Here is a 23,748-nt window from a genome sequence, read left to right as displayed (position 1 = left end):
GAATCTATGTGGTATTGTCAAGAGGAAGATGAGAGACACCAGACCCAACAATGCAGACGAGCTGAAGGCTGCTATCAAAGCAACCTGGGCTTCCATAACACCTCAGCAGTGCCACAGGCTGATCGCCTCCATGCCACGCCGCATTGATGCAGTAATTGATGCAAAAGGAGCCCCGACCAAGTATTGAGTGCATTTACTGAACATACATTTCAGTAGGCCAACATTTCAGATTTTAAAATCAAGCTATTGTTATAAAGTATTCTAATTACTGAGATAATGACTTTTGTGTTTTCATTGGCTGTAAGCCATAATCTTTAACATTAACAGAAATAAACACTTGAAATAGATCACTCTGTTTGTAATGACTCTATATAATATATGAGTTTCACTTTTTGTATTGAAGAACTGAAATAAATTAACTTTTTGAAGATATTCTAATTTTATGAGATGCACCTGTATATAAGATCAGCACCTACACACATATCCAGACATGCAGGCTGGATCTTATGTATACATAAGGCCAGACAAGAGATTGGTAATCAGGTAAAGCAATCATTCCATTACTTTTGTTATTGTCTCATCTCAGAGGCCTCAATTGAACCACTGTTTCATATGAGCCTGTAAGTTGACTCTTGTTGTATGTTAATTTGTGAATGCCTGCCAAATATGCAGGTTATTTGAACAATTGAACAATGAAGGATTACCTTCCCCCACCTTCCCACAATCCTGTGGAAGAATGTCCTGAATGGGAGCTGTGGGTATAAAGTCTCTGGCTCCCTCTGCAGAGGGACACTTCATTAACAGCCCAAGACTACCATGGCTCCATCTGGTGGAATACAGATCTGCTCCAATGGCCATTACTGAACCCATAAAGACGTTTGGAGAACCCAGGTTGGGACACTTAAGTCACATGGCGATATACTTCACTGTGCTTGGTCAGCCTCCTAAGCTTGCCGCTACCTCCTCTCTGTGGGGCTCCAGACTGACTAGCAGCGGATACCGCGTCAGGACGCCGCATGCACTGTGAACCCTGCATGAAGAATTCTGGAAACGCACCTCTCCAGTGAGACATTATGTCCCACATCCGTTTTCCTACTTACCCTAGCCAGGCAGAGTGTACTGATGAAGGCCCATGGGACCGAAACGTCTACTGTTTAACACTGCTTTTGGCTACTATTAAAGTTTATGAAATATATCTCAGAGAGCCGGGTTTCTACATATACGGTATGTACTATGTTGCCGGCTGGAGCTGCATGTACTCGCTACAGTGTTGGTATCCGTCATCTGGAGGCGCATGAACTGTGACTACTGACTATACTGGTGGGAGATACAAAAGCTGTGGGCCAACCAAAAGTTGGGAGACAGTGGGTATAGCTTGGTACGGGGGCAGTGAAACTACGAGTCCTGGGTTGGGATCTTGTGGACTGGGAGCATTGTATTTTGGCCGTCTACCCGGAGTTGCTCTAAGACCATGGATGTAAGAAATAAAAAATAGTTGTATTGTTAACTTGCTTGGGTGATTATTGCAGCGCACAACCTCAGATCTTCACAATACCCATTTGAGCAGATTGTAATAACCCTTTAAGGCAATGTATGAAAGCTCCTTTCGACCATTTTATGCAAGTTGCCCTATTATTTAACGGCCAAAGCATATTGAACCCTGGCCATGTGATACTTGGTACTTGGATATTATATCATGTTCATTGTACATGCAAATAATGCTTGTTGTATGCATTCTCTAAGTAGAATTCTAGATGGTAGACCAGGGGTATCCAACCATGACTAGTGTTGAGCCACCCCCGTAGTGTTCGAGTTCGGTTCGTCGAACACCCGTGTGTTCGCCGAACTGTTCGTCGAACTGTTCGTCGAACACCTTCGAACACCGTTAAAACCAATGGCAGGCAAACAAAAACACATAGAAACACATAGAAAACACCTTCAAAGGTGTCCAAAAGCTGACAAACTGCTCAGAAGACACAACTAACACATGGAAAAGTGACAAGTACATATAGTCATGCGAAAAGAAAAGAGGTGGAGGAGTAAAAGGAGGGGGAGACACAGATATAGGCATGTCATGCCCTTCTAAAATCCAAAAAGTGAGAAGCCGAGACGGCCAGTCCGCTCCTGCCCGTGCCACCTCCGTGTCGCCGGGTTTGTGCCAGAGCCGCGGAGAACCCTGACGGCCAGCCCCCCTCTCCCAATACTGGTGCCTGTCCGCTGGTGGGTCGAGAGAGCCCCCCTGTGGTGGAGGCAGCTCTAAGCTTTTTAATTTAAATTGTCCCTCTAATTTGAATGAATACACTTTAAATCCATTTACAAGGATCTATTGGAGGGCAAGTCTCATGCCAGCAGCCGCGTAATTCCAGCTCCAGTAGCGTCCACTAAAGCTGCTGCAGTTAAAAAGCTTTTATAAGGATCGAGCTCGGCTGTCCACCGCAAGGCATCCTAGTGCCAGTCCCAGCCCCTATGCCTTGGGGTGCCTCCTGATGCTCTTCACTGAGTATCCCGTGGTCCCGAAGCATTTCCTTTGAAAAAATTAAGTGTCCAAACTACAGGTGGTGTAGCTTGCTTAACAGCCGGGATAATCCGCTGACTAGCAGACACTGCTACTAGGCACAAAGTATTTCCTGGGCTAGATGCAGTTAAAAATTTGTAAGTAGATACTCTCGTTGGATGCCGAGAAAGCATTCCATAGAGTCTCCTGGCACGCCATATATGATTCTCTTAAAAAGCTTGGGGTAGGGGTCTAGGGGACCCTTTTATAGCCAAAATCACGGCCCTGTATCACAATACGTCACCTAGGCTGAAGATAAATGGAACTGTAGCACCGAGGGCTCGGTTGCTACAGACGTATTGCACCTCACCCAGAGGTGTGATATCTCACTCTCAGATAAGGATGGAGTGTGGATCAGGACCCGACACCTGCATGCATTACACCACATTGCTGTGGGGCAGGGCGACCAATATGTCCCTGAGATGGGCACGACAGTCCCTGTCCCTGGCTGGAGTGGGGGGAGGGAACACTGAGGAAGGGGAACCCTGCAGTGCAGGAGCAGGGAGGAAGCAGTTCCTGGGTGCATTGAGAAGGGAGTATAAAAGGTGGGCACCATCTTAGTTCAGTGCAGAGAAGTCTGAGCAGAAGTGGCAGGGAGCAGGGGCTCTGCATGAGCTCTGCTCCGGAGGCGGGCCTAGTAACAGAGGCCCAGGCCTGCAAGAGGGAGAAGGAAGGAAGAGGAGCGGAGAAGGCTACAGGAACGAGGAATGAAGGGATCCCAGGGGTGCGGACGGCCGAGTCGCCACCGCACGCCCGAATCCACCTGCGTGGAGGGGTCAGGCCAAAGGGGGAGACCGGTCCCCGAACTAGTGGAGGCAGGAAACGACCCTCAGCTAGAAACTGGAGGCTCTGACATTTTATGTGGCGCAGCCCCTTGCTCCACCCGCTAGGAAGGCACCACATAGGGTCAGGGAAACTGGCGCCAAGTTTACCAAGAGGAGGCCCGAGGCAGCCGGACAGAAGTGTTGGTAAGAAAGGCCAGACAAAGGACACACAAAGGGGGTCCTGTGAAGCGCTCCAAAGTTATCTGGGAGTTGTCTGAGCCCCTCACCTGGTGAGCACAGTACGACGTGGGCAGTCGTTACCTGCAGACGTGGTCTGGATAATAAGAACTGTGAGTAAAGGCCCTGAACTGCATCACTGACTCCGTGTCGTTACTGCTGCTGCCCTGCACCATCACCCCCATCCTCCGCATACACTGCCCTGAGGCTATACTCCTCCCGTGGGGAGTTATGCTACGCTCTGCTGCACCCACAACACCAGCCTTAGCGGTCTGCCCTGTAGCGGCGGTTCACTCTGACCGCAATCCACGGGTGGCGTAGTCGGACATTTAAACATCAAAACCACATAAATAGTTCCGCCACTGGTTTGACCGCCCTGAGCCACGGAACCGGATCGCCGCCACGAAGACTACAACCACCAGCATCCACCAAAAAGGGTCCGGCTCCGGGTGTCCCAAGGCCCAGGGGGTGCGTCAGAACATTTTCATCACCTTTCACAATCACCAATGGGACAAGGCAGGGATGTCCTCTGTCCCCTCTCTTATACATCCTAGTGACGGAGCACCTGCTCTCATCAATTCGCCATAACCCCAATATTAGGTGGATTGAGGTGGGAGGCACCGAGTACAAGTGCTCTCTATTTGCTGATGATGTCCTAGTATATATCACTCAATCACATATATCCATCCCTGCTGTTATGGCTGAAATAGATCACTTTGTTACATGGTAAAATTTTAAAATCAATGCAGCGAAGTCTGAGGCCCTCGATGTCTCCCTCCCTAAATCCATATAGGATTCCATCCAGTCCAACTTTCCCTTTGCCTGGCACTCACAGGGTATCAAATACTTAGGAATTCCTATTCATAGAGACCTCTCCCATCTATGTTATCTTAATTTTGGGCCCTTTATTGAACAATTCCATACAGACCACGGTTGGCAAGTTAGAACTGTAAGATTCACTACGTGAACCACTGGTGTTTTGTGGAAAAGCACATGTACACCGCGTTCCAAATTATTATGCAAAAAGTGTTTAGGAGTGATAAGGGAAGAATTTGTTTGTTTGTCAGTTAAACTCATTGATGGTGATGTGTGTCAGGGCTCTTTATATCACTGTAAGCAATTGCAGACACCTGTGCTAATTAGTTTGGCAGGTGTGTCCAATGAAAGGCAAGACTACTTAAGAAGGCTCTCTCACATTATTAAGCAGCCTACATTTTCTGCCAAAATGGGAAAGAAAAAGGATGTGTCGGCTGCTGAGAAGCAACAAATTGTGGAGTGTTTAGGTCAAGGCATGACTACAATCAACATTGTGCGATGATCAGGATGAAGTGTCTTGGCAATCAAGAAGTATGTAGCTGATTCACAGTACACACGTGTGCGTGCTGATAAGGGCAAATTGAGGACTCTTTCCTACAGGCAATTACGTCAGGTTGAAAGAGCAGCGGCAAAAAAGCCTTGTCATAGCAGCAGACAAGTTTTTGAAGCTGCTTGTGCCTCCAACGTCCCCCGAACAACAAGATGCAGGGTCCTTCAGAGGTTTGCAGCTGTGCATACGCCATCCTGTCGACCTCCTCTATCCACTTCACACAAGCAGAAATGGCTCCAGTGGGCCAAACATTACATGAAGACTGATTTCAAAACTGTTTTGTTCACGGATGAGTGCTGTGCAACGCTCGATGGTCCAGATGAATGGAGTGGAGGATGGCTGGTTGATGGACACCCCACGCAAACACGGCTACAGCGCCAACAAGGAGGAGGTGGAGTAATGTTTTGGGCTGGAATCATGGGGAGAGAGATTGTCAGCCCCTTTAGGATCCCTGAAGGCGCTAAAGATGAACTCCATAATGTATGTGGATTTTCTCAAACAGCACTTCCTGCCATGGTTCAAGAAGAAGAACCGTGTATTTCACAGCAAGATCATTTTTCTGCATGATAATGCACCATCTCATGCTGCACATAAAACATCTGCATCTCTGGCTGATATGGGCATAAAAGGGGACAAACTTATGGTGTGACCCCCATGCTCCCCTGACCTCTACCCCATTCAGAACCTTTGGAGCATCATTAAAAGGAGTGTCTATGATGGCGGGAGGCAGTTCACATCTAAGCAACAGCTCTGGGAGGGTATTCTGTCCTCATGCAAAACAATTGAAGCAGAAACCATCCAAAACCTGACAAATTCAATGGACGAGAGAGTTCAGAAGCTCCTTTCGAACAAGGGGTCCTATGTGAAAATGTAACATCACCTAGAATAAAGTTTTGAGTTGAAAACTGTTTGATTTCAGTTTCTAACAACCTGCTAATGCTTATAATTTCAAAAATGACCATTTTTTTGGTCTTTATTAAAATGAAAAGGTTGATCGAAAAGTTTGGGGGATCTAAGAGTGTGGCAACCCAGTAGTCATGATTACTTCGAATTCTGACAATATGAGGGTCATGCTGCAGGTAGTGCAGCAAGAAGGCACTTATGTGTCTTGCGCATCTCGGAGCCCCAAAATTATTTTCCGGGCTAGATGCAGCTAAAAATTATTTTTAATTTTAAATCTGGTGAAGCTTATTATAGATGGCCTAATAGGATCAGTGCTGCACACTGCTACAAAGCCCAAATTATTTTCCAGTCAAGATACAGATAAACATGATTAGTAATTTGAAAGCTTAGAACGGTTGGTAGGGTGATTTTAACCAATCATCAAGCTTTTACTCTCCCCAGGATGACACAGGGGTAGAAAAGTCGTTTCGGATCCATGATTTGTTCATCTTTATGAACGTGAGTCTGTCTACATTATCAGTGGAGAGCCGCGTGCGCTTATCTGTCAGCACACCACCAGCAGCGCTGAACACACGTTCAGACAGAACGCTGGCTGCGGGGCATGACAAGATCTCCAAGGCGTAAGTGGCTAGCTCCGGCCATTTATCCAGATTGGAAGCCCAAAAAGAGCAAGGGTCCAGTGACACAGTCGTGGCTTCAATGTTTACTTGGAGATACTCCTGTACCATCGTCTCTAGGCGTTGACTATGTGTCAGACTTCTTGTCTCCTGTGGCCTTGCAAAGGATGGGCTAAAAAAGTGGTGAAATGATTCCGCAAAATTGATGTTACCAGCAGATACTGTGGTTCTGTTACGGTTTGAGTGCTGAACACTTGACGGTCCCACGGTTGGCAAGTTGGAACTGTGAGATTCACTACGTGCACCACTGGTATTTTGTGGAAAAGCACATGTAAGATTCTGCAACAGTCTCTGCTGATACTCCTGCATGCGTGCATCCCTTTCTATGGCAGGAATAATTTCTGCAAATTTACTTTTGTACCGGGGATCTAACAGTGTGGCAACCCAGTAGTCAGGATTATTTCTAATTCTCACAATTCGAGGGTCATGTTGCAGGTAGTGCAGCAAGAAGGCACTCATGTGTGTTGCGCATCCAGGAGCACCAAGTCCCTGTTGTGTTGGTGGCGAGGTAACAATCATGCTTCCTTCCTCTGTCCTCTCCCCCCAACCTCGCACAACAGAAATGTGATCAAGGTCTCCCTCATCTGATGAGTCTTCCATCAGTTCGTCCTCCACTTCTTCCTGGGCTCCTGCACCTTCCTCACTAGTTTGGCTGCTACCATGCGCCCTGGTAAAATCATCTCCCCCACCCTCACATGCCTGCCGCCTTGGTGCTGCCGACCGTCTGGACCTTGCAGATGTTAGCCCTTCCGCATACAACTCCTCCTCCTCTACTTCCTCCACCTCCTCTTGTGCCACCACCTGACTCCGAATTCTGTTTAACATGTGCTCCAGCATGTAAATCACCGGAATAGTCATGCTGATAATGGCATCGTCAGCACTAAACATCTTCGTCGCCATTTCAAAACTGTGCAGAAGGGTGCATAGGTCCCTGATCTGAGACCACTCCTCCAGCGTGATTTGCCCCACCTCTGAATCTCGTTGGCCCAGGCTATACGTCAGAACGTATTGCACCAGGGCTTGTCGGTGCTGCCACAGTCGCTGCAACATGTGCAGAGTTGAATTCCACCGGGTAGGCACATCGCATTTTAGCCGGTGAAGTGGCAGGCCCAACGACTTCTGTAGAGATGTAAGTCGCTGAGCTGCGGGATGCGAACGGCGGAAGTGAGCACACAGCGACCGTGCCCTCTGCAGAAGGCCATCTAGTCTGGGATAATGGGCTAAAAATTGCTGGACAACCAGGTTCAACACGTGAGCCATACAAGGCACGTGTGTGACATTGCCCCGGCGAAGGGCCGCACCCAGGTTTGCAGCATTGTCGCACACGGCCTTCCCTGGTTTCAGGTCCAGTGGAGACAACCATTCATGAAATTGGTTCTCCAGAGCTGACCACAACTCCTCAGCTGTGTGACTCACATTTCCCAGACATTTCAATGTAAAAACCGCCTGATGACGTTGAGCCCTACTGCCAGCATAGTAAGGAGGTGTGCAGGATCCCTTCTGCGCAGTTAGAAAGCTTGTGGCATGACCAGACAGGCTTTGGGTGCAGGTGGAAGACCGAGAGGAGGTTGAGGAGGCAGAAGCAGTGGAGGAACTTTGACATAAAGAGGATTGACGCACAACTCGTGGGGACGGCAAGACTTGGACAGCAGCCCCTTGTCCTGCTGTCACCATAGTTACCCAGTGCCCAGTCAGCGACATGTAACGCCCCTGTCCATGCCTACTCGTCCAAGTGTCTGTGGTGAAATGCACCCTGTCACACACAGAGTTTCTCAAAGAAGCGGTGATGTTGTGTGCGGCATGCTGGTGGAGCGCAGGCACACCTTTCTTTGAGAAGTAGTGCCGACTGGGCATCTGGTACTGGGGCACTGCGACGGACATAAGGTCTCGAAAATCCTCTGTGTCCACCAGGCGGAAAGGCAGCATTTCTGTAGCCAAGAGCTTGCAGATGGTGAAATTCAACCTCTTAGCTTTCTCATGGCTAGGAGGAAATGGTCTTTTACTTGTCCACATCTGAGGGACCGAGGGCTGGCTATTGTGCTTAGACGGGGTTGATAAGGGTGTCCCCGGCAAACTGCCGGTCTGTGAGGAAGATGCAGGCGGACATGTTAGGTTGCCTTGATCCAAAGGTGGTGCTATCGATGTCGGACAGCGCTCAACACCAGCTGGTGTTACCACCTCCAAAGAAAATGATGACCTGCCAATCACGCTGGCTGTTGCGGGTAAAGAGGTGGCAGGTCTGCGCCCCAAAACAGGTGTGACTGCTGTCCCCCCAGTCACAGAGGATGAAGAGGCCGCGGATGCACAAGATATGGCAGACGGTGGTTGGCCCGGCCGGCTAGGCCGCATTGTAGCACACTGAGCTTCCCACTGCAACTTATGCTTCATGTCCATGTGCCGGTTCATGCATGAAGTACTCAAACTATGTATTTTTTGGCCTCTACTTAGCTTTTGCTGACAAATGTTACAGATAACACGAGTTGGGTCATCTTTATCGATCTGAAAAAATGCCCAGGCTATGCAAGGCTTAGCACCCATGCGACCTGAAGAGCCACCACGACTTGTGGTGAGAGGCAGAGTTGTGTTTGAGGATGCAGTTGTTGACGTGCTTCCAGTACTACGTCTCTGTCCAGGAAGGCGCAACCTGACCTCGTCGTCACTAGCATCTTCCTCCACCTCCTCTGCTGACCTTATCTCTTGGCTGACTGTGGGTTGACAGTAAGTGGGATCTCCGACCTCATCATCATCACCCTGTGCGTTATCACACCCGTCGTCCTCAGAGCCAACCTGTTCCTGCCCTGACAAAAAACTAAAGTTGTCGCTCCAATCAGGTATTTGAGTCTTATCATCGTCTTCCTCATTGTCTACACCAACAGGAGTTACAGTTTGGGAATGAGGGTCTACATTATGGTCAGAACCTTCTGCGTCTGGTCCTGGATCCGACTCATAAAGATTCTGGGCATCAGTGCAGATCATTTCCTCGTCTGGATTCACAGAAGCGCTGGAGTCGACCTCTGATTCCCAGGCTATAGTATGAGTAAACAGCTCTGCAGACTCAACCATCTGTTCTACCTCATACTCAGACGGGCAGCTGGAGATTTGGGAGCTGTGAGGAAGCAAGTGCGATTTGGGTGACACCTTTGAGGACTGGAGTATTTGTGATGTTGAAGTTGATGTGGAGGAGAGCCCACTTAAAGGAGCACTTGATATCCGTTGAAGCACCTGCTGTTTTTGTGCCTCATCTGGAATTTGTAGCGATTGGCGTGGCCATAAGAAAGGGATCTTATCACATTGTCCGCTAAAAGAAGTAGACATTTTAGTTTGGCTGGAAGATGGTCTTTCTTCTGCACCTACCCCACGGACACAACCTTTTTTCCCTTCCCAACACGCCTATTCCCCTTTCCACCAGCAGCAGGCATTTTTCCACTCATTTTGGTGGTTAACTAATTCACAACTCTGGAGTTGTTTGCACAAAAAAACAATGGATGGTAACCGAGCAGAGCTGAGTGGCCAAACTGTGGTATTAGGCCAAAACTATTGGCTGGGTTAGATGCAGAAAAAAATTATTTTTAATTTGCAACCTGATGGAGGTCAGTATAGATGGACTAATAGACCAAGTCCCACACACCGCTAGAAGCCCAAATATTTTTTCAGAGCTAGATGCAGAAAATTTTTTTATTCAATTTGCAACCTGATGGAGGTCAGTATAGATGGACTAATAGACCAAGTCCCACACACTGCTAGAAGCCCAAATATTTTTTCAGAGCTAGATGCAGAAAAAAATTATTTTTAATTTGCAACCTGATGGAGGTCAGTATAGATGGACTAATAGACCAAGTCCCACACACCGCTAGAAGCCCAAATATTTTTTCAGAGCTAGATGCAGAAAAAAATTATATTCAATTTGCAACCTGCTGGAGGTCAGTATAGAAGGACTAATAGAACAAGTCCCACACACTGCTAGAAGCCCAAATATTTTTTCAGAGCTAAATGAAGAAAAAAATAATTTTTAATTTGCAACCTGATGGAGGTCAGTATAGATGGACTAATAGACCAAGTCCCACACACTGCTAGAAGCCCAAATATTTTTTCAGAGCTAGATGCAGAAAAAAATTATTTTTAATTTGCAACCTGATGGAGGTCAGTATAGATGGACTAATAGAACAAGTCCCACACGCTGCTAGAAGCCCAAATATTTTTTCAGAGATAAATGAAGAAAAAAATTATTTTTAATTTGCAACCTGATGGAGGTCAGTATAGATGGACTAATAGACCAAGTCCCACACACTGCTAGAAGCCCAAATATTTTTTCAGAGCTAGATGCAGAAAAAAATTATTTTTAATTTGCAACCTGATGGAGGTCAGTATAGATGGACTAATAGACCAAGTCCCACACACCGCTAGAAGCCCAAATATTTTTTCAGAGCTAGATGCAGAAAAAAATTATATTCAATTTGCAACCTGCTGGAGGTCAGTATAGAAGGACTAATAGAACAAGTCCCACACACTGCTAGAAGCCCAAATATTTTTTCAGAGCTAAATGAAGAAAAAAATTATTTTTAATTTGCAACCTGATGGAGGTCAGTATAGATGGACTAATAGACCAAGTCCCACACACTGCTAGAAGCCCAAATATTTTTTCAGAGCTAAATGAAGAAAAAAATTATTTTTAATTTGCAACCTGATGGAGGTCAGTATAGATGGACTAATAGACCAAGTCCCACACACTGCTAGAAGCCCAAATATTTTTTCAGAGCTAGATGCAGAAAAAAATTATTTTTAATTTGCAACCTGATGGAGGTCAGTATAGATGGACTAATAGACCAAGTCCCACACACCGCTAGAAGCCCAAATATTTTTTCAGAGCTAGATGCAGAAAAAAATTATTTTTAATTTGCAACCTGATGGAGGTCAGTATAGATGGACTAATAGAATGATGCTATGCCCAAAAGATTTTACTTCACTAGGTGCAGTAAAAAAATTGGTATTCTATACACAGGTGGTATATCTTGCAACACAGATAGGCTACTCCACTGACTAACACACTCTGCAATAGGCCAAAAAGGATTAGCTTTGCTAGATTCAGCCAAATGCTGTGAAAAAAACTTGCACAGCACTGGCACAGACCTGCCTGGCAAAAACTGATAGGAACTGATGTAACCTAGTCCTGAAAAGGACTCCAATTACAATTAGTCTTTACTCCCACAACCTATCTATTTAAGAGCACAGACCTGCCTGATAAAAGTCGTAGGAAATGCTGTAACCTAGTCCTTAAAAGGACTGCAATCACAACTATTCCCTACTCCCAAGCTATCTGTAGATTTGTGCGAAAATTGGCTTGAAATTAACAAGGTATAGCGCACACAGCAACAGCGGTGCCGTCTAACACGCAGCTGCAGCAGTGAGAAAATGGTGGCGACGGGGAAAATGGCTTGGTCTTATAGGGCAAGGACATGTGACATACACTGCCAATCACACATGCCCTTGCTTGTGTGAAAAAAAGCACTTCGCTCCGTGTGTGCGCTGCTGATAGGCTGACAGATTGCACCTCCCCACTGCAAATGCGGGAAAGAGAAAAAAAAATGGAGATCTTCATTGTTCCTGCAGAGATCCATCCCCTGCCCCTCCCCCCGCCCCGCTGTACACTCAAACTGCGTATTAACATTAATTTTCATCATTACTGAGAAAAAATCCAGTTATGATTTTGGTGCACGAACAGTTATCGAACATAACCTCGAACAGCCGAATTTTTCTCAAATTGTTCGTGTTCGCCGACCGGCTCGAACACCGCCCAAAACAGCTCGAATTTGAGATTGGCGAACAGTTCGAGTAGAACAACGCTCATCTCTAACCATGACCTCCATATTCAATCAAATTTGAGTGGAACATTACTTTTTGGGCATATCCTTTTTTCAGGTCTAATTAAGTTGTTTGATGAAGAAAAAGAGAAAATCCAGCATCCGGATCATCCATAAAAATATTCCATTTATTGAAGTTCAATTAAAATCCATACAAAAAAGTCGCAACCCCTAAAGTGGGATTATAAGTGTGGCAAACACGTTTCGGATTAGAATCCTTAATAATTGCAACAATAGTGAGCTGACTCCAGATCCAGCCAGTGATATGCCAGATGTTTGTCGGAAAAAGATTCTGCGATATACCCATTACTTCAGGGCACTCTGAATCAATGTCATCATCCAATATGCCTAAAATATAAACTCTCGGGTCAGTTTTGCAATTTTACGAAATACACCTTTCCTATTAAGGATATGACATTCATACACGAAGGCACAATATATACACCCTCCCATAGTATAAGGATTAGGTGAGCTTCCTAACACATATCTTGGACATTTCACATCCGACTGTACCTCAATTCTGAGAAAAAAGCCGAGTGTTCTGTGTACGCTATGAAACAGACCAGACAAATTTGTAATAGACTCTGAGATTCACTCAAAGATAGTCTAGGTATGAACGCCAAAATCTCGCCTCGTTGCTTTTCCATGAATCCTCCCACATTTCACTCCCACTTGCTTTTTACTTGCAGAGGGAACTTGTTGAGATGTGACAGTAACAAGTACTTGTAGATAATAAAAATGAATCCCTTTGTATTGCCCACAGCAGACACTGGCACAGCAGACAAGACATACCAGACGTCCTGAGAATCAATGAGGACCAGTGCAGCAGAGTATGCATGGGAGCAGGAAACACCAAAAGATACAGAGTTAAAAGTATAGATATACACAGAAATAGTAGATGTATAGTTAGTCTAGGAATTGCAGCAAACAAATGGCTAATGGCAAAGATGTGTGCTGTGAGCAGATTGATGGTTAATGGCGGAGACGTAGACATCCACAATTTAAAATGCTGAACTGGCATACTGGATATTTCCTTGAAGAAAAGATGACACGCTGTTGTAACAGTGTTGTAGTGTGAACAGCATCAGTATAACAGAGAAGAGTTTGTTAAACTTACAGCAGACAAATGGTTAACTGTAGGTCTGAGCTGAAAAGATGATAAACATGCAAGAGTTTCCTGAAGAGATGATTAGCCTATTGAAATAAATGGATGATTAGGTGAACACCGTGAGAATACATGGAACTAAAAGCAAAGCTAACTGAATGCCCATACAGCACATAGCTGTCTTATTCAGCCTTAAAAGACCTTGAGTGATGATGTCAAAGGTAGTTGCTGAGTCACAATACTGAGTCACAGTAACCTGATCATGGACTTATACAAATAGAACTGGCCTTAAGAGAAGGAACCAAGAGCCGCCTCCTGAGCCAGGGCAGGTGAGTAACAAAACTGTCTTTTTATATTTAATTTTTTTTCTCTGTATTAAATGCATGTCAGAGTTGTAGATATTGGTAAAAGAACCTATGGTGTAGTAGGAATTCAGACTGGTTGAAGCTTTTAACCGCTTCATGACATTTAATGTACCTATACATCATGGTTCGACGTATAGGTACGTCATGACAATCATGCGTGGCACAGAAGCTGTGCCCGCATGATCGCCACCAGGAGTTCGGTTTACATAATAGCTGAGACACAGTTCTCACAACCAAGAGTCGTGCCAGCACCACCTACAGCTGTTTAACCATCTAAATTCTGTGCTTGATATTGATCACAATATTCAGGAGGCTAGGAGAAGGAGGGGGCTAAGAGGCTTCTGTCAGTGCATCACTGACAGGTATAATGCATTGCAATGCTCTTGCGTTAAACCACCGTAATACTGCATGAGAACTTTCTCAAGCAGCGGCGGTGCTGTAAGTGAGATCACAGGAGCTCATCAGCTAATGAACTCCTGTGAACTCTCTCACTGCAGCTCAGCGCTATATACTGTGGCAGCGATTACGCTCTTGTCAATGAGTAGCCGGCTGCCGGCTGTTGATGTGACTGCTCTAGAAGTGATCCAATTGTCGTGGGACAGTATCGATTATGTGGATTACGGTGGATAGTATTATGGTGGTTTATTATTTTTTCTCTTTTGCAAGTGACATGGGCTTTGGGGATTCAGCGTTAAGGTGAGTATTATATTGTTTTTTTAATTTTTGATTTTTTTACAGGAAACAAGGTCTTCAGGGATTTGACATTAAGGTGAGTATAACTGTGTTTTTTATTTTTATTTCAATATTTATTAATTTTTTTTATTTTTTTTTATACTTTGAGCAAAGGCGCTGGCTCTTGCTGTTATCAGTGACAGCAGGCGTAGGCTTATAGGAGTCACAGCTGACATCTGACAGCGTGAGCCCACAGCTCTCTGACCGGCAGTAATGATGTTATCGCAGATCAGAGCTACTGTTTGACAGCTTGAGAAACCACGGATGTTCGGGCCCCCCATTCATATGAATAGGGTTCAGGTATTGTTCTGGTACCCGAACTCGAACTTTTAATAGCTGTTCGGCTGAATCTGCAGGACGCGAACATCCACTGGTCCGCCCATCACTACTCATATGCAAAAAAAAACCCTGATTAAAATCTGATGGCAAAAACAGACATACTGACAAAACACTGATGAAAATATGATCCAAAGTGAAAATATGTCAGTTTTTTTACGTATGAAAAAAATCACTGACATCTCAATAGGCCTAATTCTGAGATCCATGCAGCAATTTGAAACATGAGTGAAAAATGATCTCAAACACCTTTTCACCCAGTGGAGCCCATAAATAATTCCACTTGATGCTGTCAAAAGCCTTGGTAAGTGAAAGACCTGCACCCCGAATCCATTGAGCTCAATGACAGCTTTAAGAAAGGCCGCTCCAGCTTAATTGTCATAGATTTTGAAGACATAAAGTCCATTTGCTATTCATGGGTCACATCTGCAATGACCTGCATCAGTCTATTAGCCAGGACCTTAGCCACTAATGTAACATCTACTGGGAGAAGAGAAATTGGTGTATAGGAGTCAGACCAAATGGATCTTTTCCTGGCTTCAACAACAAAACCATAATCGCTTCAATCATGGGGTCAGGCAGGTTCCTCACCTCAATTGCCTCTTGAAGAACAGATAACAGACGTGGCAATAAAACCTCCCTGTTTGCCTTATATACATCCCTTGGTAGGCCATCATTGCCGGGGGCATATTCATTCTCCATTGGTTGTAGGGCTCAATCTAGCTCTCAATGTAATTGGGGGCTCCAGACTCTCCGTAGACTCAGAAGACATATGGGGTAAGCAAGAATTACATAAATAATTAATTATGCAGTGGATTTTGACGAGTAAGCTGGGAATAGTAACTCTGTAGTGCCGATGAAATATTTATGCCATTTCTTATAGGTTTATTATACTTTGACTGTGAATTGAAAGCGGATCACAACATTAATTGTACTTGGTGTGGGTGGCAAGGTTAATTAAACTTGATTTATGTGGCAGCATTTTTTGTACTAGTAGTGAATGGCGTTATTATTTTAACTGGAGTATGCTGGGGTATAACATGTAGATAGCATTAATTATACTTTTAGATGGTGACAGCAATAATTAAACTGCACGTAGGTCACAGCATTTTTTTAGTGGGAGTGGTTGGTGGCAATAATTGGACTTAATGTAAGTGGCAGCATTAGTTATACATGGAGGGAGTGGCTGCATTAATTGAACTTGGAGTCGGTGACAGCATTTATTGAACTCCACATAGGTGACAGCATTTTTTATACTAAGAATGTGTGACGTTAATTTTACCGTGGGTAACATCGCTAATTATGCTGAGTGTGTCCAGATTGCAATATTAGTTGTACTGTGGATAGTGGCACTAAATGAGCAGTGGCGGCATACTATATAGTACTAATCAGGGCCGGCTCCAGGTTTTTGTGGGCCCTGGGCGAAAGAGTCTCAGTGGGCCCCTTTAGCACATACCACGATTCATGATATACAGATACCACAGAGAAATATATATATATATAGTACAATGCAAAGATTTCACTTACTACATTACATGAGCGATATCTATTGTAAATTCTACAATAGCTCAGAAACCGGCGAATCCTCGCAGTGCACAGTGCAGACCGGACAGTATAGTCCTCCATACAGTATAATGGACCCCATATAATGCTCCATACAGGATACTGACCCCCATAAAATGCTCCATGCAGGATACTGGTCCCCATATAACGCTCCATACAGAATACTGGCCCCCATAAAATGCTCCATACAGGATACTGGTCCCCATATAATGCTCCATACAGAATACTAGCCCCCATATAATGCCCCATACAGGATACTGACCCCCATATAACGCTCCATACAGGATACTGGTCCCCATATAAAGCTCCATACAGAATACTGGCCCCCATAAAATGCTCCATACAGGATACTGGTCCCCATATAAAGCCCCATACAGGATACTGGTCCCCATATAACGCTCCATACAGGATACTGGTCCCCATATAATGCTCCATACAGAATATTGGCCCCCATAAAATGATCCATACAGGATACTAGTCCCCATATAAAGCTCCATACAGGATACTGGTCTCCATATAACGCTCCATACAGGATACTGGTCCCGATATAAAGCTCCATACAGAATACTGGCCCCCATAAAATGCTTCATACAGGATACTGGTCCCCATATAAAGCTCCATACAGGATACTGGCCCCCATAAAACGCTCCATACAGGATACTGGTCCCCATATAAAGCTCCATACAGGATACTGGTCCCCATATAATGCTCCATACAGGATACTGGTCCCCATATAACGCTCCATACAGAATACTGGCCCCCATAAAATGCTCCATACAGGATACTAGTCCCCATATAAAGCTCCATACAGGATACTGGTCTCCATATAACGCTCCATACAGGATACTGGTCCCCATATAACGCTCCATACAGGATACTGGTCCCCATATAACGCTCCATACAGAATACTGGCCCCCATATAATGCTCCATGCAGGCTGTTCCCCCCTTATAATGCCCCATGCAGGATGTCACCCCCCCTTATAATGCCCCATGCAGGATGTCAGACCACCCCTCCCTTATAATGCCCCATGCAGTATGTCACACACCCACCCTCCTTATAATGCCCTATGCAGTATGTCACATACCCACCCTCCTTATAATGCCCCATGCAGGATGTCACCCCGCAACCCTTATAATGCCCCATGCAGGATGTCACTTCCCCCTCCCCCTCTTATAATGCCCCATGCAGGATGTCGCACCCCCCTTCACCTTATAATTAATGCCCCATGCAGGATGTCACACACCCCCCTACCATATAATGCCCCATGCCCCCATACATGAAAAAAATAAAAAAATCCAATACTCACCTCACGTCTTACCTGCTGCTGGCGCTGCTCCGGACTCCAGCGTCGCCCGCGTCTTCCCGCTCTGCACTGTGACAGGTCAGGAGAGAGCGCGCGTGGTGTAAAGACATCACGGCGCCCTCTGACCTGAGACGTCACAGTCAGAGGACGCGGAAGACGCTGCGGAGGCACGGGGAGGAGTAAGTATTGTGCCGGCTGCCGGGGCCCTGAGCAAGCGGGGGGGGGGTGGCGGGGGCGCTGACAACGGCACCGCACCGCTCACGGGTCCCATAGCGCGGCGGGTGCCCAATGGCAGTGGGCCCCTCCGCCTGCTCAGGGCCCCGGCAGTTGCCCGGATGCGCCGGGTGCTGACGCCGGCCCTGGTACTAATATCATGGGTGTGTCAGGTGTAATAGACTGTCGCTCTGAATCTTGCTGTAGAAGGTCACTGTGCTTGACATTACAGATGCCTTCTTAATCCTTATTCCTTTAGGACCCAGCGACGACCTCCCTCCTGCTGCTGATTGACACACCCTTGCCTGGGAGTTTAAAACACTCAGTTTGCTCCAGGAAATCGCCAGTGATACTTCTATGTCCCTTTGTGCAGGCTTGGAGGACCAGCAGTCGGCTAGCTTCCTCTCTGGTGCCCTTGGAGGACAGTTGGCATTACTCCTCTGGTGTGTGCTCAAGCTATGTTTATCCCCTTTGTTTGTCTACCTTGTTGTCTTTAGTTTGTAGTGGGGCCTGACCAGTTCTCACCCCTTCCTATCTAGGGCCAAGCTCTAGGGACATCCAGGGCTTAGGGTCCTGCTCGGTGATGGGTGTGGAACCTATATAGGGAAGGTAGGGTAGGCAGGGTGATATGAGATCTGCCTAGGGGGTCTCCACTCCCCCTTTCACTAGTGTTTGGGCTTCCTCCCCCTCTTCCCTTCGTGTTGCACTTAGTCTTTCCCACAACTTGCGTGACAACTAATTAGTCCCTGAATAGCAATCGGTTAAAAATTATCTTGCAAATATCAATTGAGCTTTAGAATTGAGTAATAATTAGATATTGTATTGTGGTATAAATTATGGGAGACAATAATGTTCACGCATTGCTTTTTTGCCTATTATGCGTATTTATTTTTGGTTCTCTTATGAATGAATTTGCATTAACATGCGTTTAAGATTGTGATGGACCATCGTCCTGGGTGTACTTTGTTGTAATTTCTTTGGCTAAGTTATAGTAGGAAAGGTTGGGAAACGCTGCCATACCATGCCTGAGAAATTCTAGTCTCCACATAATACTACCTTATAGTGCTGAAAAGTGAGCACATAGTCTGAAAAAGTGGCAAAATAATAGAGCTATGAAAGTTTCTGATGTATACCAAATATAGTAGTGTAGACCATGGCAGTGGATGACCAAAATTGGTGGATTTCTGTTGGCCAATGCTATAATTAGCATTGTGGATACATATTAATCAATATTATTAGACACCTACTAACCAATATTGTCCATAGATAATACAGAGAAAGGACGATGTTAGGAACTGAATTTGTGTCTGTAAACATCCCTTCCTTCTTCTCCTGCGTGTTGTGTACATGAGGATGGTTTCAGCTATAGTTAAGAATTTGCACGTTTTCCTTCGGTCAAAGTTCTGTGGGAGTTTATTAAATCTTAATCCTACAAAACTGCTATTTATGTTCCTGCCAATGCACCATATAAACAATTAATCATGAATTATGGACAGTAAAAGGGGATAGGTCAGAAGACGCCGGGTTCATAAAAAATCCATTAAACATTGTTGTGGCCTCAAGGGCTCAGTAGATGTTTTCCATTTCATTCCCGTGTCTTGGAAAAAGAGTTAGGGAGGTCATCCAGGTTATAAACCCTATAGGGGGGTGGGAGAGGGGCATTGTGTTTCAAAGGCTGACTAAGCCCTGTGTAATTCTTCATTTGTCCTGTGGGGGCAGTGCAGGGAGATTGATCACCAGGTTTCCTCACAGAATATAGCTGATCATTGGAGGTATCAGCAGAAGAACACTTATCAAGAGATTCATATAAGTAGGGATTGACCAAGACCAGTCCTGGTCACAAAAAATGTCACACCTATGACGATTCAGGATAAACCACAGATATGTTACTCTCCTGGCAGTTACTCTTTTTTTTTCAAGGTTCAGAACTGTCCTTCATTTTCCCAGCTGTTGACATTTCGCTGCAGTCTCTCTCTAAATCATCTCTTCTCATGCCCATTATGAGTTTTTTCTCTCCAATCTTGGCCTGTTGAAGTCAATTTCAGTAGGCTACTTAAGGAGGAAGAACCCTTTAAAAACTCACGCTTATTTTTGCATATCTGGATTTCTGGTTACGGACTTTGCTACATGACGACTTTTACTTCTGACCTTCAAATATATACCTGGAACCTTCTCTGTTGACCACATTCCTTGTGTGACTTACCAGCTACAATGGAGTCTCTAATGAGGTAAAGTCCCCAATAAGACACAAGCACCCTGGTTTAACTTATGCCTCCATCATTTCTATAGGTAGCAAAAGTTGTTGATCAATTACAATAATATTGTCCTCATCTGTTGGCTATGCCTCATATGATCACTGGAAAATATTCCATCTCTAATTACCTACCTTCCTGGTATATATTTTGACTATCCTGACATAACCACTATATTTATGGCCATTCCCATAAGTCACAACTTCTCCAGGGATCACAACAAAGAAAGTTCATTCCTTATGAAGGGTCGCCTTAGACTTTGCACCTTTCTCGCTGGCAACTTGTGATTATCTGAGCAGCCACAACATGGAAAGTGACTGGGTGTAACATGGCTCTGTCTGAATTCTACTGGCAGCCCTAAATAGGGTTCCAGTTTATGCTAGCTACTCCAACTGTAGCCCTGACCTTCACCCTTTAATCTCTGTACAGGAATGTAGACTTACTGAGGGACCCTGGGTTGAGTTCTTGGAATAGCTGCTGGCTGGTAGAGCAGGCTTGCAGAAAAAGCCAGTTTACCAGGTGGGTGGACAAGGGCCAATATCATGCAATAGAAAAAAATTGTTAGTAAATGGTCAGAGTTCAAAATGAGAATCAAACAGTAGAAGCATAAGAAACTCCATCAGTAAACACACCAAAGTCAAAACAAGAATCAAACAGGCAAAGCAGGAACAGAACAGCAGGAGTAAACCAGAGCTAGACTGAACTATAACTGGCAACTCCAACAGTAAGCTGGGGGGTTTAGTAGTGTGTGGTGCTGTCCCTTGGCCAAAACAGGCTGATTACTCCAGCTATACAGCAAACATACATATACTGCAAGACTGGACAGCACAACAGTTTCCAGGCATCCTAACATCAGTTAATAAACAAAATCCCATAGACATAATGGTGGTTGGTACAACAACACGTAAACACGTGTGTGTGCGTGCACAGAAAAAAACACTCCAAGAAACATGGAAAATTATATGAAGAAGAAAAGAGTTTTAAGGTTATAGTAAAAAATGTAAATCTTTATTAAATTCATAAGGTAAAATTCATACATAGCAATGAATAGACAATAGACATGTGCTACAATCATAGAATCATAGAATGGTTGAGTTGGAAGGGACCTCCTGGGTCATCTGGTCCAACCCCCTGCTCAAAGCAGGATTCACTAGATCATCTTAGACAGATGTCTGTCCAGCCTCTGTTTGAAGACGTCCATTGAAGGGGGAACTCACCACCTCTCGTGGCAGCCTGTTCCACTCATTAATCACCCTAACTGTCAAAAAGTTTTTTCTAATATCTAATCTGTGTCTCCTCCCATTTAGTTTCATCCCATTGCTTCTAGTCTTTCCTTGTGCAAATGAGAATAAAGATGATCCTTCTACAATGTGACAGCCCTTGACATATTTGTAGACAGCTATTAAGTCTCCTCTCAGTCTTCTTTTTTGCAAGCTAAACATTCCCAAATCCTGCAACCGTTCCTCATAGGACATGGTTTGCAGACCAGTCACCATTCTGGTCGCTCTTCTCTGAACTTGCTCCAGTTTGTCTATGTCTTTTTTAAAATGTGCTGCCCAAAACTGTACACAGTATTCCAGATGAGGTCTGACCAAAGAGGAGTAAAGACCGATAATGACTTCACGTGATCTAGACTGTATGCTTCTGTTAATACATCCCAGAATTGTATTTGCCTTTTTTGCTGCTGCATCACACTGTTGACTCATGTTTAGTCTATGATCTATTAGTATACCTAAGTCTTTTTCACATGTACTGTTGCTTAGCTCTATTCCTCCCATTCTGTATATGCTTTTTTCATTTTTATTGCCCAGATGTAGTACTTTGCATTTTTCCCTGTTAAAAACCATTCTGTTGGTTGCTGCCCACTGCTCCAGTTTATTTAGGTCTTTTTGAATCCTCTCTCTCTCTTCTCTAGTATTAGCTATTCCTCCTAGCTTTGTGTCATCAGCAAATTTAATCAGTTCACCCTCAATTCCTTCATCTAAATCATTGATAAAGATGTTGAACAATACAGGTCCCAGGACGGAGCCCTGTGGTACCCCACTTGAGACATTCATCCAGCTGGATGTGAAGCCATTTACAACCACCCTTTGAGTCCGATCACTAAGCCAGTTATGAATCCACCTAACAGTTGCCTGGTCCATTGCATACTTGGTCATTTTTTTAATAAGGATGGTGTGAGATACTTTGTCAAATGCTTTGCTGAAGTCAAGATATACTATATCTACAGCATTTCCCTGATCCACCCAGTCAGTGATTCTGTCATAGAAGGAAATTAAGTTAGTCTGACATGACTTGTTAGTTACAAGCCCATGCTGACTCTGGTTAATCACTTCATTCTTATCCATGTACTTACATACATGTTGTTTAATAATTTTTTCAAAGATCTTTCCTGGTATAGAAGTCAGACTCACCGGCCTATAGTTCCCTGGGTCCACCTTCTTCCCCTTTTTGAAGATAGGAACAACATTTGCTCTTCTCCAGTCTTCTGGGACTTCTCCTGTTCTCCAAGAATTTTCAAAGATTATGGAGAGTGGTTCTAAAATTTCTTCTACGATCTCCTTCAGTACTCTGGGGTGTAATTCATCTGGACCTGGAGACTTGAACTCATTTATGTTAGCTAAATATTCCCTCACAATCTTTCTGTTTACAGATAACTTTGATTCCTCTATTCCTTTAAAAGGACAGTGAAGATCAGTTGATGTTACATTTTCTTTCTGAGAGAAAACAGATGCAAAATAGGAATTAAAAAGTTCGGCCTTCTCAACATCCTCTCTTACCATTTCTCCATTTTCATCCTGTAAAAATCCTATAGCATCTTTGACTTTTCTTTTACTTTTGACATACCCCCAAAATCCTTTTTTATTGCTTTTGACATCTCTTGCAAGCCTTAATTCATTGTCAGCTTTAGCTAACCTGATACGTGCCCTGCAGGATCTGCAGACTGCATTATAATCTTCTTTAGATATGCCTCCCTCTTTCCATTTAATAAACATTTCTTTCTTTCTTTTTTGCATGTGTTTAAGTTCTGTGTTCATCCATCCTGGTTTCCTTAAATGCTTCCCATTCTTCCTACTTTTCGGGATTGTTAACGATTGTGCTTTGAGAATCTCATTTTTAAAAATTTCCCATCCTTCCTGGACATTTTTGTCCTTAAGGACATCCAGCCATTGGATCCCTCCTATTCTCTTTCTGAGTCTCTTAAAATCTGCCTTTCTAAAATCTAACCTTGAAGTTTGAGTCTTCACATGTCTTCCTCCTCTAGTTATCCAAAATTCTATAATAGCATGATCGCTGCCTCCTAGGGTCCCAGCCACCTTTACCTCCTCAACCATTTCCTCCCTGTTTATAAGGATTAGATCCAAAGTAGCAGATCCCCTTGTTTTCTCCCCTACCTTTTGGAAGATAAAGTTGTCAGCAAGAGAGGATAAGAATTTGCTTGACCTGTTAGTTTTACTTGAGAGAGATTCCCAACAAATGTCTGGATAGTTGAAATCTCCCATGACCACTACGTCATA

This window comes from Phyllobates terribilis, unplaced genomic scaffold (assembly GCF_046119375.1).
Source record: "Phyllobates terribilis strain yellow unplaced genomic scaffold, ASM4611937v1 Scaffold_5__5_contigs__length_657084704, whole genome shotgun sequence".
NCBI lineage: Eukaryota > Metazoa > Chordata > Amphibia > Anura > Dendrobatidae > Phyllobates > Phyllobates terribilis.
The sequence above is the reverse complement of the archived record's forward strand: the minus strand, read 5'-3'. Positions refer to the sequence as shown.